At 58.9% G+C, this 17,078-nt stretch overlaps 1 protein-coding gene across 2 annotated transcripts in view; it reads right to left on the bottom strand.

The window, feature by feature from the left end:
• CXXC5 (CXXC finger protein 5) overlaps positions 1–15,300 on the bottom strand; it is a 34,825-nt gene extending 19,525 nt beyond the window's left edge. The window contains exon 1 of one of the 2 annotated variants that reach the window (XM_065918679.1): positions 14,800–15,300. The gene's annotated coding sequence lies outside the window, so the exon portion shown is untranslated. Of the gene's footprint in view, positions 1–14,635; positions 14,718–14,799 lie in introns of those variants that run through there. The other variant, XM_065918680.1, reaches the window with a different exon arrangement.
• Between the last annotated feature and the right edge of the window lie 1,778 nt (positions 15,301–17,078).

Raw genomic sequence — 17,078 nt, 5'->3', positions numbered from 1 at the left:
CAACCCCTTAATGTCTCAGTTTCCCCAGCCTCAAGTAGAGCATCCCCTGTCCTGCCCTCTTACCTGCAGGAACCCGGGGAGGTGTGCACACGAAAGGGGTCTGAGGGCTACAGCGAGGGCAGCACTCAGCTGTGCTTTTCTGGCCACAGGAAGAGCCCACCTCTACTTCTTGCCAATGTTTCCTCCTATTTCCTTGTCCCCCTCTCCACCCTAGCCTGGCCTGTTCCATGTTCGTGCTTCTTCAAGCTCCCAGTCCCAAAAGCCCTTCCACAGGTGTATTCCAAGCCCCTCATTGCCCTGCGAAGGCCACAATTGCTACCTGGAAGTCCCTGCCTGAGGCTAACTTGTGGCTTTGCTATCTGTTGGAGGTTAGGGGATAGAAAAAAATCTGGGAACCATGGTTGGCTCTCTGTATCTAACCATGCTGTGAAGCCCCCAGGAGTGTGCACCGAAGGACCCCAGGTTCCTCTGTCCTGGGTCCCATCCATTCCCAACCATCCCTTTCCCAGTGACCCCAAGCTCAGCTTCCTCAATCCCAGACTCCAACATTCCCATCTAAGAACAGCCCTAGAGAAGGCTAAATCCACATTCTAATTAAGGAGTCTTTGGTGTGGGGTACCACTCCCAAAAAAATGCCAGCTTTGGTGGAGCAAACCGGTGGAGAGGAGGGCTGGACTCACCTGGAGATCCAAGTGAGACATGGTGCAAACCACACCCCACCATCTACTTGATCTACACCAGGTCTTGCAGTTTTAAGACAGAGATAAGGGTCATACCCATTTTACAGGTGGCTAAAGTGAGGTCAGAGAGGTTGGCAAACCAGGTCATGATTACACAGCAGGCAGTGACCAAATCTGGTGTGGAGCCCAGGCCTGTCCAATTCTAGAGCTGATGGCTCGGGGGACATTCAGCTCTCCTGAATGGCCACTGCTGTTTGTCTTCTTCAGGTTGCCTGGTCCTTTCTTCTCCCCAACCACTGTCCACGCCTTTATGGGGGAGCCAAAAGTGGGGCCAATCTCATTCCTCCCCAGTCTCTGTGGCCAGGAGGTGGGAGCCAACATCGGCCAGAGTTCACCTGCCTCTTCACTTCTGCTAGGCTGTCTCAATCCTGTGGGCCCAGAACGAGCTGCCCTCTGAGCGTTAGGAGACTGTGTCCAAAGTCCTTCGTGACCAATGAAGCCATCCCCATTGGACTCAATTCTTTCATCTGAAAAAGGATGCCTTTTTCCATGTGAAATATGGGTTATGCCCCCAGTTCTGCTCACTCAGGGAAGGCAAGCGCCAGTCCCAGTGGGCAGCAAAAACACAGAGGCTCCCTGAGGGCATCCCCATAACCCAGGAGCCCAGCCCTTCCTTGTACTCAGGCCAGGGACTAAAACTCAGGGTCGAAGTCTGAATTCTGAGTCTTAGGGTGCTGGCTGCAAGACGGGAGGCCAGGGTGACCAGGGCGGGTGGCCTGACAGACTCCTGAGGCGCTCAGCCCACTAGATCAAGGAAGTCTCATTCCTCCCCAGTCTGTGGCACCCCGCAATCTCTCAAGGACCCCGCTCCCTGAGTGGGGGGAGCAGCTGGCCACTTGGCGCTCCCAGGAAAATCAATTCTCCATGGCTTTCCTTCTCCAGCCTTTCCTCTACTGAGCTCCCCCGTGTCCCTTCCCCATCAACCCCCAACCGGCTCTGCCTGGGCTAGAGTTCCCCATACTGGAGGGCAAGTGAGTTTAACACTTACATGCCCGTGACTGGGGCCTCCTTCCCCAGGGGTGGGGAAACGCCCCCCTTCCCGTGCCCACTCTGCAGAATTCAGCTGACTACACGGCCGAGGATGGGTCTCCTCTGTGTGAGCCTACACACACACCTTTCAGTGAATGGAGCCCCAACCTTGCTGGGAGCGCGCCTGTGTGCGCACCAGCCTCCGTGGGGTCAGTGCTCCGGGCCCAGCTCTTCACACCATCTGGGTGAGAGCTGTGGCCGGAGAGCAACGGCCTGAGCCTGTGACAGGATGGAGCACAGATACCACACCGCCTTAATGGAGTCGTGTATGGGGTCCATGTGTGACTGTGTTTGTCCATTCGTCTGCGTGTATGTGTCAGCATGTATTGTGTATTTGCCAGAGGCTGGGGCTGTGAGTGTGACAGGGAGTGTGCTTTCAGAGTGTCCACAACGACTGTGACTGGGCCCTGCCCGTGAGTGTCAGCCCTGTGTGCTGGGTCGTGTGCTGAGTGACTGTCTGTCCCAAGCGTGTGCCCCTGGGTGTGCCGCGTGGGATGTGCGTGAGTACGCGCTGCGTGCCAGGCCGCAGGGCCTCGCGGGGCTGCTGGGGATGGGGTGACTCATGTCTCCTGAGCTCATCCCGCCGCCAGCCCGCCCAGCTCACCCTGCTCGGCTGGGCTCATGGCCGCCAGCGCTGGGGGTTGGGGGGGTGGGAGGGAGGCAGGCGCGGGCAGACGCGGCAGGGAGGCTGCTTGATAAATAACCTGCTGCTTCCCCAGGCCTCTGAGAAGGAAAGGCTGCATGGTGGGGAGCAGGGGGGAGCACGAGGGAGGCAGTCCTGGCCCCCCAGCTCCGGCGGCCCTGGCCCCCACAGCCCAGGCTACGGCTCCGGTTCCTGTTTCATCGAAACCTGAGCTGGGAAAAGCCTATCGGGTCATCTTGCCTGTCCCGCCGGCCGCCAGGCCCAGGCAAGCTGCCCCTCAGGGGACAAGCCCGCAGCCTGGCCGCCCAGCCAGTGGGTGGGTGGGTGGGGGGAGGATATTTCTGTCCAGACTAAATGCAGCTCGAGGCCTCTGTCTGCACCCCCCCCAACAGCTGCTCCCAGGGGCCCCCTGGCTCTGCAGGACTGAACTAAATATAGCCCCCCACCCCAGCAAACCCCCAATGTTCACCTCTTCCCATTGACCCCACCCACATGACGGTAGGGAGAAGGCTGGAGAACCCGCTGTGTGACCCTAAGCCAGTGTATCCCTCTCTCTGGGCTCTCAGTTATGAAATATCAAGTATTACTCAGCTCTAGGCCCTGACCTGCCTAATAGGCCCTCTCGGAAAGAAGACGCAGGTGACTAAATTGGGGTCTTTGTCCAGGGAGGTAGGGGCTGAAATCCCCTCCTTCAAAATGACTCCAGCCTGTTTCAGCAAAAGAATATCAGGAGAAGCTCTCCCCAGCATCCCCAAGTACCTTTAGGCTTATAAACATGGTCCCCTTCATCCTGCTTGTTCCTTGCCCAGGCTGGGCAATACCAGGCTCCTCCAATCTGCCCCAGCCAGACCCTGGCCAGGAAACAAGTTGTGCCAGGCTTGGGGAGGGGGGAAGACACGGGAGCATGACAGTTGCTATTTCCTGGAGGCCACAGTTGGGCACAACCCGGATTCCTGCCCAGCTCCACACTCCACCGGACAGCCTCTCCCAGGCTCTGGCCTTCAGCAGGGCACCCCTTCCCCAGTGTCAGCCCCGTCATCAGCCAGGGTCCCACCCCGTCCCTCTTGTCCCCTGCACTGGTACAGACAGGAAGGAGGTGCCGGATGCACCTTCTGGCCTGGGCTGGGAGAACGGTGGTCTCTGCAGGGTTCAACAGGCGGGGGAGGCAGCCCCAGCTTCCCCCCTCCTGCCTGCCTGCCCACCCGGCTGCTTCCCCCAGCCCCACACACACCGAATTCCCTACATGCCTGTCTGTCTCTGACAGCTCGCGCAAATACTTGGCTGCGCGGGCACCCGCTGTTCTGAGCCCGCTGCGCCTCCTCCCCTGCCTTCCCCGGGGGGCTCTGCAGACACAGCCAGGGACGGGAGGGGGGCCAGAGCCAAGAAGCCTGGTGGGCAGTAGGGGGAGTGAAGGCAGGAAGAATCAGTCTCAGTGCTCCATCCCCAGGCCTGGGGGAACTGAGGGACTTGGGAGGCCACTGTGAACCAGTCCTAGCTGGGCGGCAGCTGCCGACGCCCCCGCTGCCCCCCGGAACCTCCCAGGAGGACCTTCCGGAGGCCTCCCACTCGTCTCAGCCGATGAAACAGCATCTGCCACCCCCGCGGCGGCAGCTCAGGACAGGGCGGAGGGCACCGCAAGGCCCCTGGGGAAGGCTTTGAAATCTGGACTACGGCCCGGCCCCTCCTGAGAGCCCCGGCTCCCCACCAAAGGCCCAGCCCCGGAGCGTGGGGGGCTGCGTTCCAGCCCTCCTGCAGTGTGAGGGGTACACCCGCTCAGCTGCCAGGTCTGGGACATCTCCATCAGACTGGCTGGGGGCCTTGTTTGCCCCCAACTCTCCTCCTTCCTGCTTGCCTCGCCTCCCTCCCCGGGGACTAGTCGAGGAAACACTTCCTGAGAACAGCTGGGATTTTCCGCTGGACATTGGCCTCGCCAGTCAGCCCCTTATCTACTCCCCCCCAACCTCACTCCTTCTCCCAGTCACCCCTTCAGCCAAATCATACTCCCACCCCACCGCCAAGGATACCCCTCCTTTCCCTACCATCCTCCCACTTGCCTCAGCATCCCCAGTACCCAGCACATGTCCAGGCACAGAGCAGACAATGAATGAATGGCCACACGGAATGACATGCTCCATTTTGCAGATGGGTATACTGAGATCAGGAGCAAGCCCAGCTCCCATCTAGGCTCCTCCTGAATGTGAAGAATGGCCCTGGTGGCAGGGCCCTTCTCTATCATTTCCCACCTGGTACACTGCTACCTCAGGAACCAATGCAGCCCTCCCAAGCTTCTCAGGCATCAGGGGACTCCACACAGAACTTCTCAGTGCCCTGGGGCCAAATGCCCAGCTGACTATTTAGGACCACTGGCCCAACTCTCCCAAAGTGTAAGGGTGGGCTTTAAAAGAATCACAACTGTACTGTCTTTGTGACTAGACTGTGGGGTGAAGCCTCCTCTCCCCATTGCACAGATGGGGCTGCAGAGGCCCCCAGGGGAGGGGGGAGCTGCAGGCGGCCGTGAATCAGAGGGGGAGCTGGGAAGCCGCCCGGCCCTGCCGGCTGTCGCTGGAAGCAACAGCCTGCGTTTCCTCCTCACACTGGTGCCTCGGGAAGCGTGGGCAGCGGGCGGGCGGGCACTGCCGTGAGGACCCCTCCCGTGCCTGTAGGCTAGCTGCGTCCCCTCACTGCCTGCCTGGGCCCACATAGTCCACTCCCCGTGCTGGCGTGATTTATTTCCAGAGAAGGGCAGACCAGAGGCAGAACTGGGTTTCATGTCACTGGCGGGCACCACAGGGAAGTCCCTCCTCTCAGATTCTCAATGTTCCTAGCACCGAACAAGATTGAAACATGACCATTCATGCTTCCTTCCAGCAGGAAAGCCCACGGTTCTGTGATTCTAGGCTCTCAACATGACAAGAATCCTGACAAGAATCCCTCAGCTCCAAGCATTCTATGATTCTAGACTCCTGTGACTTAAGATTCCAGGCCACCGAGATCAGACACCACCAGAAGAAAGGGGGCCAAGTCCACTCCTATCTGCTGCTGGGGGCCCAGCTAAGCAATTTTCTATCGAGCTTTGGGGAAGGCAGGTCAGGCAGGAAAGGAGCTGGGCTCTCCCATCAGGGTCACCAGGAACTGGACGTGAGGCTGTGGGGCAGGGCAGGGGGTTATGGGGATCAAGCTGGTCTAGTCCTGGAGGACAGGCCACCACCTTGTGGCAAACACAGCCACGGATGCTGCAGCTGTCAGGAGGCCCAGACCTCGCCAGAGTGCAAGCGGGTAGGCAGGGCTTTGTCAGCTTGTGCCCCCACCCTGGAGTTCAGAGGGAGGAGGGGTGTCAGGTCAGGGCTGGTCTCCCTGCTTCTCAGGTTCCAAGCCAAGCTCCACGCTTCATCTTCCAGTCTTCACCACCCACTGCTTCCTCCTTCCCACTACAGTCCCTCACCGCTCAGGCTCCCAGGCCAGCCCCAGCCCAGGCCAGCTGGCAGCCAGCTAAGCTGGGGCAAGGTCCCCAAGTCCATTTGATAGATGGAAAAGCTGAGGTTGGGGGAGAGAAGACGACATGACCTGCCCCAAGGACTCAGCCTTGGCAGCCTACTGGTCTCTGGATGCATCTCTCAGTTCCGCCCCTCAACCTTGCTTCCTAGAATCCTCTGCAGGACCAGTGGGTCTCCCCTGACCAGTCTCCTCACCAACGTAAGTACACCTCCTCCATCCTGGTGTCCTTTGAGAGCACTCAATTCCACAGCCAATCACCTGTTCATTCATTAATTCATCCTTTCATTCACCCAACTAGCCAATCAGCCCATCTTCCCACCAAATGCCAGGTCCCTTGCCAGGGGTCTGGGGGACTCAAGAAGGAAAGAGAGCAAGGCCTGTACCCCACAGGCATTGACGGAGTGCCTGCTGTGTGCTAGGCAGTGTGGATCGCCACACACAGCCCAACCCTGGCTGTCCTTGTGGTGTTCATGGCCCATTAAAGGCTCTGTTGCTGCTGCTGCTAAGCCACTTCAGTCGTGTCCGACCCTGTGCAACCCCATAGATGGCAGCCCACCAGGCTCCCCCGTCCCTGGGATTCTCCAGGCAAGAATACTGGAGTGGGTTGCCATTTCCTTCTCCAGTGCATGAAAGTGGAAAATGAAAGGGAGGTCGGTCAGTCGTGACCCTTAGCGACCCCATGGACTGCAGGCTACTAGGCTCCTCCATCCATGGGATTTTCCAGGCAGGAGGACTGGAGTGGGGTGCCATTGCCTTCTCTAATCAAAGGCTCTACCAGGACCCAGTCCCACTTGGAGTGGCAAGTTCCAAACGCTCCAGCCTCAGTTTCCTCATCTGTATATGGGGAAGCTAACAGCATCCACATCACTGGTCTACTGTGAGGAATGAAAAAAGCAAAGGCTAGAAAGCTGTCCACACAGTGCCTGCCCTCAGTCAGGGCCTGGGACGGGTTAGCCGTTGTCTTCAGCATTGTTAAGACCTACTATGATTATTATAGTAATAACTGGGAGACAATGAGTGATCAGAGCAGCAGCTAAAGCTCTTCAAACACTTAGCTGGTGCCAGACACTGAGGGGACAGAAAGGAACCACTGCCACATACTGGCAAGGAGCAAGCCCAGTAACCTCCCATTAGCATCTGATGATCAAGGGACTCAATGGTTAGAAGCATGGCCCTGCCTCCATGGAAGGTCTACTCCAACATGTGTTCACGGGTGCCTGCCACACACATATGTGCAAGCTTTTAACCATGCACGTGAATACATGTCTACACAGGAAAGCTGGGAGGGCCAGCAGGGGAGATGGGAAGCGAGATGGCAGTTAAAGGAACACAACTGCTGACGCTGGCTGAGGCCTCCCAACCTAGCCCACCCGACCCTGGCCAGTGATCACAGCAGAGCTGAGGGGACTGTGGCAAGAGCAAGGACCAGGCCAGTGGGGAGAGGCCTGAAAAGATGCTTTGCATAGTTCTGGCCACCAGATTACAGGCCTAGGCTAGGCCCCTAGGTGGGGGTGTGGGGGCTGCCAGGTGCTTGCAGTCCCACATAGATCAGGCCACTGCGCCCGTACTTCATGCCTCTCCCGGCATGGCATATGAGCGTTCCTGCTGGCAGACCGGGCGAGTCCGAGGAGGTCAGGGGAGGTCACGGTGAAGGGAGGGAACAGTGGGCCCAAGGGCCATGTGGGGTCTGCCGGACAGGGGAGGGTGGGCACAGGGCTCCCCCGGGGCCACCAGGCAGGCCTGGCTCTGCCCTGCTGGGGCCAGCAGCTGGAGGGAAGTAAATATAGCGCGGGGCGTCCCGGCCACATTCCTGGGAGGCCAGTGCGGCCCGCCTGCCCACTGCTCTAGGCAGAGCGCAGCAGCCAGGGCCCAGAACTGCCCCTGCCCTCTTCCCAAACAAACAGAAAAATAAATAAAACCAGCTCTCCCGGCCAGCACAGCTGGGGGGATGGGGGCAGGAAGGGGTGGACAGGGTTGGGGGGTGCAGCCAGGGGCACCAGTTGCCGATGTTTCTGTCCTGCTGGGGAGGAGGAGGCCAACAAAAGAGAAAAATGGAGGGAAAGGGCAGACGGACAGTCAGAGATGTGAGAGAGGGGGAGAGGACACACAGGAGAGACCGAGTTGTGGCAGGCAGAGGTGTGTGTGTGGGGGGCAGGTCAAGAGGGATGCGGATGGTATCAGGGCTGGGGGCGCGGCGCACAGGCAGCCCCCAGGTCAGTAATTCAGCAATTCAGTGACAGGGATACCCCAGGGTGGGCAGCCGGCAGACAAAGGGGGCCTGTGGGCTGGGGCAGGGGGCTGGCTCCAAAGGCCATGAAATATTAAAGACCTTAGGCCAATGAGTGACAGAGGTCATAGAAATAAGGAGACTAGCCAGGGAGATACAGGGACCCTGAAGCAGACCACCCCCTGTCCCCAGGCCCCCTCCTCCACCTCCTGAGCCTAGTCAGCCTCCCCCAGCTCTCCTCCTGCCATGGCTGCTTCTGTCTTTCCATCCAGACGGAGGACGGAGGAGGACGGGTGAGGGTGGGAGGGGCCCGGGGGATTAGTGAGGGCAGGGGACCTCTGCGGTTCTCTCTTCCCTCTGGCTGATCTGTGTGCAGCCGGCCCTCCAGAGCTGCCAGCCACTCTAGTCAGAAGGCCAGGAGGCCTGTCAGCACAGCCACTGCCACAGGCACCTCCTGGGGAAGGAGGGGGTAGACATCCAGCTTCCCCTTCACAGAAAAAAAAAAAAAAAAAAATCAGCCGCGCCACCACTTTCCACAGAGACCAGCGGGAGGGAAGGCCATGCCTCACAGCTCAGCTGAGCCAGCCAGTCAACGGGCGAGCAAGCCAGCAGGTCATCCCCCAGCCCTCCCACCGCCCCCCGCCCCAGGCCCCACCATCAACCCCATGACCTTGGCCAGTCCCCCTGTCCCCAAGCCTGTGTCTTCACCAGCCCCACCCCACCCCAGGCTTGGTGTGAGGAAAAGAGATAAGAGTACAAGTAACACCTTGAAAACCTGCAGGAGGGGGCTAGGGCCAAGCATGCAGGTAATCCTGTGAGGTCAGGCCCATCGTGGGTCCCATCTCACAGATGGGGAAGAGAAACCCAGACAGGCAGAGTGACGTACCCAAGGTCACACACCTGGCAACTAGCAGAATAAAGACAGAAACGCTAACCATGAGCCATGTGTTCTTTTCTTCCTTTTCACTGGGGGACAGGAAGTCCTCATCACCGTAAAAGCCAACTTTGAATGCTGACTGTGGGCTAGCTAGCCACTGATGGTGGGCACTGCACAGCCATTCCTGTGTCTGTGTGAAAACAGCCTCGTGAGGCAGGCACTCTTACACTCCCATTTTAGGGATAAGGAAACTGAGGATCACAGAACATATATGGACCAAAGGTCATACATATATCCAGCTTGGCAGTGACATGGCCAGGATTTGGAGCCAGGTCTGACTCCTGAGCCAGTGGTCAAATATACCTGTTTGGGTGAGGTCGAGGCTGGGAGTGAGGAGGGCCCAGTAGCGGGGGAGCTCAGTGGTCCTATTGGTGCCTGAAACAGCCACCAGGAAAAGGTCAAAAACAAGGTCACAACTGCTAGACCAAGGGGTGGTCAGTAACTCCTCTGGGAACAAGGAGATGGGCAGAGTCTGTGGGGACCCACAGTGAGGACACTGTTTAGGGGCTTGACCAGAGTGATCTGCCTGGTCTACTTAGGGCCCAGGTACCAGATAACACAAGCCCCTCCCCCTAGCATAGGGCTACTGAGGCTGGTCTATAAAGGGTCAGCAAAGCCTTCTCCTGTTGGCCCCCAGGGCTGCAACCAGCACCCGAGGGCCGGTGTGCTAGGAACTAATCACACCCCACCTCCAGAGCCCCCAGTGCAGGCGGAAGAGGGGGCAAGATCCCCTCCCTCCCTCCCAGGCCCTGTGAGCCCAGAGGGAGGCCAGCATCAGAGGCAGGAAATGAAGAAGAATTTGCGATCTAATTGAGCTGGCGGGGGATTAGGCGGCAGAATGCAATTACAGGGGCTGGAGCAGGGCCAGGGGCACTGACACCCTGAGATGTGGCCTGGCCCAGGTGACTGGGCTGAGACACCCTATGGGCAGTGGGGTGGGGAGAGGGAGACAGGTAGGCAAAGATTGGGGCCAGACCGCTCTTCAGCACACACAGGATTGCAGGGTTCCAGCTCCATGAAATACCCCAAATCAAGAAGTTTTCCTGAGAATTCTTCCCCAGGGAACAGCCCTATGCACTCTCTCACGGGGAGCAGGCAGAGAGAAACACACGTTCTCACAGGCTCCACTCATGCATATATACACATGTGTTCATGCTCTCAGGGAAGACCCACAGATCCATGTTCACTTGCATGGGGACAGGCTCCCAACCTGCAGACACACAGCAATGGCCCTTTGTTGCCGATGGCTCCACCAAAGAGGGGAGAAACACAAAACAAAACAAAAAAATACACCCATGACCTTAAAATCCTTTTATTCCTGTAATCACAGGCTGCCATTGCCGTGGATACGCGCTGTCACCCCGGCCCCAGCCTGTCTCCCTCCATGGCTTCCAAACTCCCAGCAGGCAGGCAGACGGGGAGGCTGCCCAGTTACTGCTGGGGAGGGCAGGGGAGGAGAAGGACTGGGTGGGAGAGGTTCAACACCACACAGGCTCACAGACTCAGGGCCTCAACCAGGGAGGGAGAGACTCAGAAAAACAGATGGGCAGACAGAGATACAGAAAGAGCAAGGAACACAGACACCAGCTACCAAAGACATAGACCACTCAGATATGCTCACTCCCAGAGTCACACTCTCCCAATTCAGTACCACTCAAGGAGTGATACAGTCCCAAATTTACAAGCGTCTACGAAACACACAGATATACACAAATCATGAACACACCCTCTCCAAAATTCTAGGCCCACACAACTCAGAATATACACATTCCTAGATTTACAGAGACAGACCCAACTTTCAGATATAGACTCTCAGGTTCACAACACACAGGTATATATATGCTATGCAGACACAACTCTTAGATCCATAAACACATGTCCTGATTCACAAATATGCACGGGCTTAGACTCCCAACACCCCAAGATTAAACAAACACACATTCAACACACAGAGTCACAGATACATCCACCTTGAGTCATTAGCCCACACACTGCCCAGATTCCCACATCTCATACCAACAGACTAGACCTACACAGCCTCACTGAGCAGCTGACACTGCCTTCGGCTTTAGGGGGCAAGTGGAATGGTTGGAGATTCCTGGGTCTTTGAGGGGGCAGTCCTTTCTCATTGCCTGCAGCCTGGGAGGTGGGCTCAAAGTTGGGGGGAATAAAGGGGGAAGTAAGAGAAAGCAAAAAAAAAAACTTGAGTGGGATATTCTTGTTGGGCAGTAGCGCGTGAGTAACTGGGGAGGCTTTTTGTGGTCTGGTGAGTTTCAGCTATGAGTGAGAGTTTAACTATTAATACACTTAATCAAGGGCATTTCACACACACACACGCACACCCTACAACCATACACAGAGGCTAGGATGGGACCAGGTGGTGGGGGGTGAGAGGAAGAACCTCAGATAAAAAAGGGGAAAGCTCCCTTCAGGGGCCCAGGGGGCAGGTAAACAGGGCGGAGTTTCTGCCCTGGGCCTACCTCTAGGGGGTGGGGGGTAGAGTCAATGATTCATTTCGGAAAGCCCAGAGGATGGGGCTTGACACATAGTAGGTGCTCAATAAATATACAATGAGCCAATGAATGAAGAACTGAACCACAAATAAAGAGTGGGCAATAATAATAACAACAGTAATGATAAGTGAGCCCCGCCCCATCCTTGGCCAATTGAGACATGCTTCAGAACACCAAGCTGGGGAGCTGGCTTTGACTTCATGGTCACTCCAAAAGACAGGGGATCTAAGAAAGTAGGCCAGAGTCTGGCTCATCAGCATCCCAGCATCCCTCCACCCCATCCTTTACCCTGGAAAGTCAGCTGATCTCGGCCCAGCCTACACCCCTCTCTCCCAGAGAGATTCCCCCAATCTTCATTCTACTGTCCCATGAATAAGTAGGTGAGGTCCTAAAGAAAGCAGGGTGTTTAATTCCCATAGACTTGTTTCTTTATCCAGATGAAACCTGCCCCCCCCCAATCTTATGAGCCTCAGCTTCTCATTTGCTAAATGGGTAGAAGCTGAAAAGAGGCAGCAAGAGTTGGGGGTCACAGTAGGAACCCACAGAACACAGGCTTAATCTGGCCTGGGCCCTGGATGCAGAATCCTCCCCTTCCCTTCCCCCACCCAGCCCAGCCCTGCCGGGTGGACATTCCAGGCCTCACGTGATAAAGACGAGGCCGCTGGCCCACGGGTAAGTCAACAGGCTCTGTCGGGGGAGAGATAGGAGGCCCCGGCCAGGGTCACCTGCTGAGCCAGGAAAACAGCCGGGCCCAAATACACACATAAATAAGGCGCCAACGGACAGCCAGTCAGCCAAGGGTCTATCTTCTGCAGAGGAATCTCTTCCCCCAACTTGGAAAGGGAGGTGGCATGGGAGAGGGAGGCTCCAGGCTAGCTCTTGCTTCCCTGGGAGAGCCCCAGGTTCCTGCCAGGATTGGAGGTGAGGGTGTGGGAGGGGTGGGCTTCTACCAAGGGCCCCAGGACTGAGAACTCAGAGGCCAACCTCCCTCAGCTGTTCCCACCCCTTCCCTTGGCAAAAATCACCCCCTCTCCCTCCTCCCCAAGGAGAGAGGACAATTTCCGTTCTGGGAAGGGGGTGACAGCTGCAGAGCGGGCCACTACCCGCCCCCCCCCCCCCGACCCCGCCAGCTCTTGCTTGAGTCTCATCCAGGGAAACTGCTAAATCAACACTACGCAGTAGTAGGTAGCACTGGCCTCAGTCTCCCCGCATCGCTCTCAAAAAGGCGTTTGGGAGGCGGCTTCGGGTCTCAGTCCCTGGTTTCCTAAAACGGTAGGCACCTAGGGTACGGGGTGAGGGGGGTCTTTCGGGAGGGGGATTAGGGCAAGCTTCGGCCAGCACGCCCCCTAAAACCGTCTAATTGAAATGCTCTCACTTGCAGGGAGAGCCTTCCCCCGGCCCCCGCCTCCCGCCCCCGCGGGCCGGGGCAGCTGAGGTGGCGCCGGGCGTTCAAATAGCGCTCCAAACAAGTCCGCAGCGACCGCGCACGCAGCCCCCGCCAGGCGGCCCCAGCGGAAAACTTGAAAGGGACTCTGTTTGCCGGCCGCCCTGGGGCGGCTCCGGCGGGGGCTAGGGCCGAACGAACGCACACGCCCCCTCCCCAGCGCTTCCTGCGCAAACGCGGGGAGGCGGGGGTGGCTGCGGGGGGAGCCGGCCCACCACAAAACCTCGGACTCGGAACAGCCGCTGCGGCGCAGGGAAAGGCGGAGGTCAAGAGGCTGGCTCGCCAGAACCCCCCGCCCCCCCGCTTCAGCCCCTTCCATCCGAAGACGCGACTCTCAGACCACCCAGGGTCCAGGGGGCAAAGTAGGGCGCGGTTACCAACCCTTCAGACCCCCGTCGCAAGAGACAACAGGGAGCAGGTCTTCCCGGATGAGTCCCTACAGAAACCCCAAATCTGCTGGTTCCTCCTTGCAGCCCGTGGCACCAGCCCAACTCCGCGCACCCCTTCCGATTCCTGAGGTGGGGGCACCGAAAAGCGATTTTGCTCCTTCATTGGGCGCTTCAGCTCTTCTGACAGGTCCCGGGAGGCGGCCCCCCATTTAAAAACCGGGGTCACTCACTTTCTGTGGATCCTACAAATAAACAAAGCCAGGCGCACCCCGCGCTCCCCGCCGGAAAGCAGCCCATTACGGGCGAGGACAACTTCCCCCAGCAAGAAAATTAACACATTCTTCTCGCGGCGGTTCGGCCCCTCGCTCTGGGGAAGCAAAGAGGGAGGGGGGGGGGGTGCTCGGGGCCAAACTTCACGGGTAAATTTGGGGCCAGAGCAGCGAAGCAAGCGGCTGGGACACCCGCCTCCCACAGCTCCGCAGCTAGAACACCCCCATTTTCCCTCCCTGGCTTTGCATGCTGCTTGGCCACGCGGGGCTCGGGAGACAGACTGAAAGATTCCCTAAGGCTAGGGAGGAGGGGAGAGAGAGGCCGCGGGGAGCAGTGGTGGTCGGGGGTGATACTTTGACGTAAAAAAAAAAAAAAAGGTCAAACTTGATCTGCCCGCCAGACACCCCGCGGGCAGCGGGGGCGAGGAGCCTGAGGGGAAATGTAGAAGTGGCCACCGCCCCCTCCAAAAGGAGGGGGAGACTCAGCCGCGCGTCGTGCAGGGCATTAAGAGCAGTGAGTGATGCCCCCAAAAGACAGTACTACGAATGGGGTCTGTTGGGGGGAGTGCGCGCCGGAGATCTCCAATCAGCCGCCCCCGCAGACGGAGCGCGAGCCCAGCGCCGAGAGGTGAAGACACCGGCTCCCGCCGCCCCTGTGCCCTCAAGCTCGAGTACTAGGGGAGGGGACAGTACCCCGCAGGGAGAGCCCCGGCCCCAATCCAAGGCGCCCAAGCCTCCGTCCCCGACCCTAAAACCCCTCTTTTTGTCTGAACTCAGTGATCTGCGACCGAGCTGACTGCGGCTTGGGGAGGCTTGAGTATAGAAGAGGCCACTGAGCGATCACCGGAGCTAGGGCTCCTAGTCCCCGGGACTCCGAGGCTCCGATTACGGGCGCCCCCCGCCACACCCAAACACGGACCCCTCTTTTCCCTTCCCTGGCTCTCCGCACCTGAACTTCGGGGGAGCCCGCGCCGCCAAACTTTCCGCAGACTTGCAGCGAACTCCGGCCCCGGCCGCGCACCGGGCCCCGGGGGAGGAGAGGGAGGTAGGCGGGGAAGGGGAGGGGGCCGGCCTCCGGGGGGGGTCGGGGGAGGGCCGTGGCCCGACACCTACCGGCTCTCAGAGTCGTCCAAGCCGCCACTGCCGCCGCCGCCGCGAGGCCGAGGGGGAGGGGCGGGGCGGGGAGCTGCGCTCCGCTCTGGGCACCGCCGCCGCGGTGCGCTCCGCTCCAGCCGCGCCGCCCGCCGTGCCTGGGTCCGGAGCCGGAGTCACGCCGCCGCGGCTGGCCGGAGGCGGGGAGGGGGGGGAGCCTGCAGCACCTGCCCCTCCTCCCCCTCCCCGCGGCCCAAATTAAAAAACAACAAAAAGCAACTAATCACCCCCGAGCGTAGCGCGGAGCGGCTGGCTGAGGGCGCAGCGTGAGGCGCCCGGACTCAGCAGGCGGCGCGCATGGCTGGGCGCAGGGTTGGGCAGGGCTGGGACGCGGGGCCCGGCTTCGGGGAACAAGGTTCGGCAGCTCTTCTCTCTCGGCTCGGCCGCCTGCTTTCGCCGCCGCCTCTGCTGCCGCCTCTACATCCCCGCTCAGGCTCCGCCGCCGCGCGCCCGCCCGGGCAGGAGCTCTGAACGCTGCCCGGGGGCTGCCGGCAAAACCCGGACCGGACTCCACGCTCCCTCCTCCTCTCCCCCCCATTCACCCCCCCCCCCCCGCCGCCACCTCGGCTCCCCTCCCTCCTCCCTCCGCCTCCCTCCCGACGCAGCTCTGGCCACTTGGACGCCGCAGGCTCTGAGGCCGGAGCCGCAGCCACTGCGCCTCTAGCTCCCCGCGCTCTGAGGAGGTCGGCCCAGGCTCAGCTCTCCAGCGCGCCCGGTCTTCACCTCTTTTCCCGCAACTTTACAAAAAATAAGAGGACCTCACGCGTTCTGTGAGGAGTGCATGGGCTTGAAGACGCACCTTACGGGGAAAGCCGCCATCCCTCTGCCCCTTCTCGCCAGCCGGCCGCGAAGCTACAAGGACCAGTAGGGAGGGTTTGGCCGCGCCTCTCTGCTCAGGTGCGCGTGGGGCCGGGTACTCGTAGCCGAGCACTCTTGGAACTAGACGCGTGTTCAAAGATTCCATTCTTCCCAGAGCGCTTTCCCATATTCAGTGGGCTCTGGGAGCCCATTTCTCCCAGAGAGAAAGGGGGCAGACGTCCCTGTTCCCATTACACAGATGAAGAAACCGATTCGAGAAAGGACATTTTTGCTACGCCGCCCCCAACCAAAACACTGAGTCCTGAAGTTAAAGCGACCACACAGTGGTGCTCTGAGACGGTGGCCTGTGAACTCGGAGCCTGAAACAGTGCCTAGCACAGCGCCATGCTCAACAGACACTGGCTGAAGGAATTAAAGCCCAGTGGATTCAGATTTGGCCCCGCACATCCTCACCGTCATTCACCGGCCCCTCCATCTGCCCAGCTTGGGCTAATCCTAAAGCTTCATGTGTCGACCTCTTGCCACTTCAGAGACCCATAGCGCAAGCCCCAGGTCTTTCCCCAAGTGGAAAGTTTCTAAAGTTCTGTGGAATTCGTGGGGGTGGCATTGTGCTTCCTGCGCCAGAGAAAACACAGCCCCCAGAGGAGAGACCCTAGCAGGAAAGGGGCAGGGCTGTTGGGGAAGTCTACCTAGGGTTAAAAGATACAGCCTGGGGCCCAGATAACTGGGAGTTGACTGTGGCAGCCCGGGTGCCTCCAGTCACAGGAGTAGTCTTAGTGGAAGAAGTGGAAGCAGTTCCCACCTCACTGTCTCTTCTCCTTGGTGTTGCTTGCCTGGGTGTCACAGCACCTGGGGCCTGGGTCTCACAGGAGCAGCCTGTGGATGCCCACCTTCCAAGCTTTCTAAATTTGGTTTTGGGACTTTGACCCAGCCAGGGGATAGGGGTGTGAGGGAGGTGTCAGAGGGCAGGGTTCATCTGGAATGTGTTTCCTGTCTACCTGCCCTGACCTCCAAGGCCACAGGGAGTGACCCTCTCGTGGACACCCCCTCCCTTCCTCAAATGCTGAGAAGTGTTCTCTCAACTGTGTGTCAAGGAATGGCTCCTAAGTTGGGGGGAGGCTTTAGCCTCTCCTCTCCAGCAACGTTCCTCAAAGCCACCCCAAACATACCACATGAGGAAAGCAAGGTACTTGCTCTGAGAACATAGTTTGAAGACAAATGAATATCTCTAGATTACCACCCCTAAATTGCTTAAAGACAGACATTCTGGCCGACCCTGAGTGTCAGGTACTGTATTGGACACTCACCTGACTATATGAGGAAAAAGGAGGTGGCATCTCATGCCAAGATGACCAAAGATCTCCAAACACTTAGCCCACCACGATCTACCTTTTCTGAGGAAGCTCAGGCCCAGACTGTGA

This window comes from Muntiacus reevesi, chromosome 1 (genome assembly GCF_963930625.1).
Source record: "Muntiacus reevesi chromosome 1, mMunRee1.1, whole genome shotgun sequence".
Taxonomy (NCBI): domain Eukaryota; kingdom Metazoa; phylum Chordata; class Mammalia; order Artiodactyla; family Cervidae; genus Muntiacus; species Muntiacus reevesi.
This window is presented reverse-complemented; position numbering and strand designations above follow the sequence as displayed.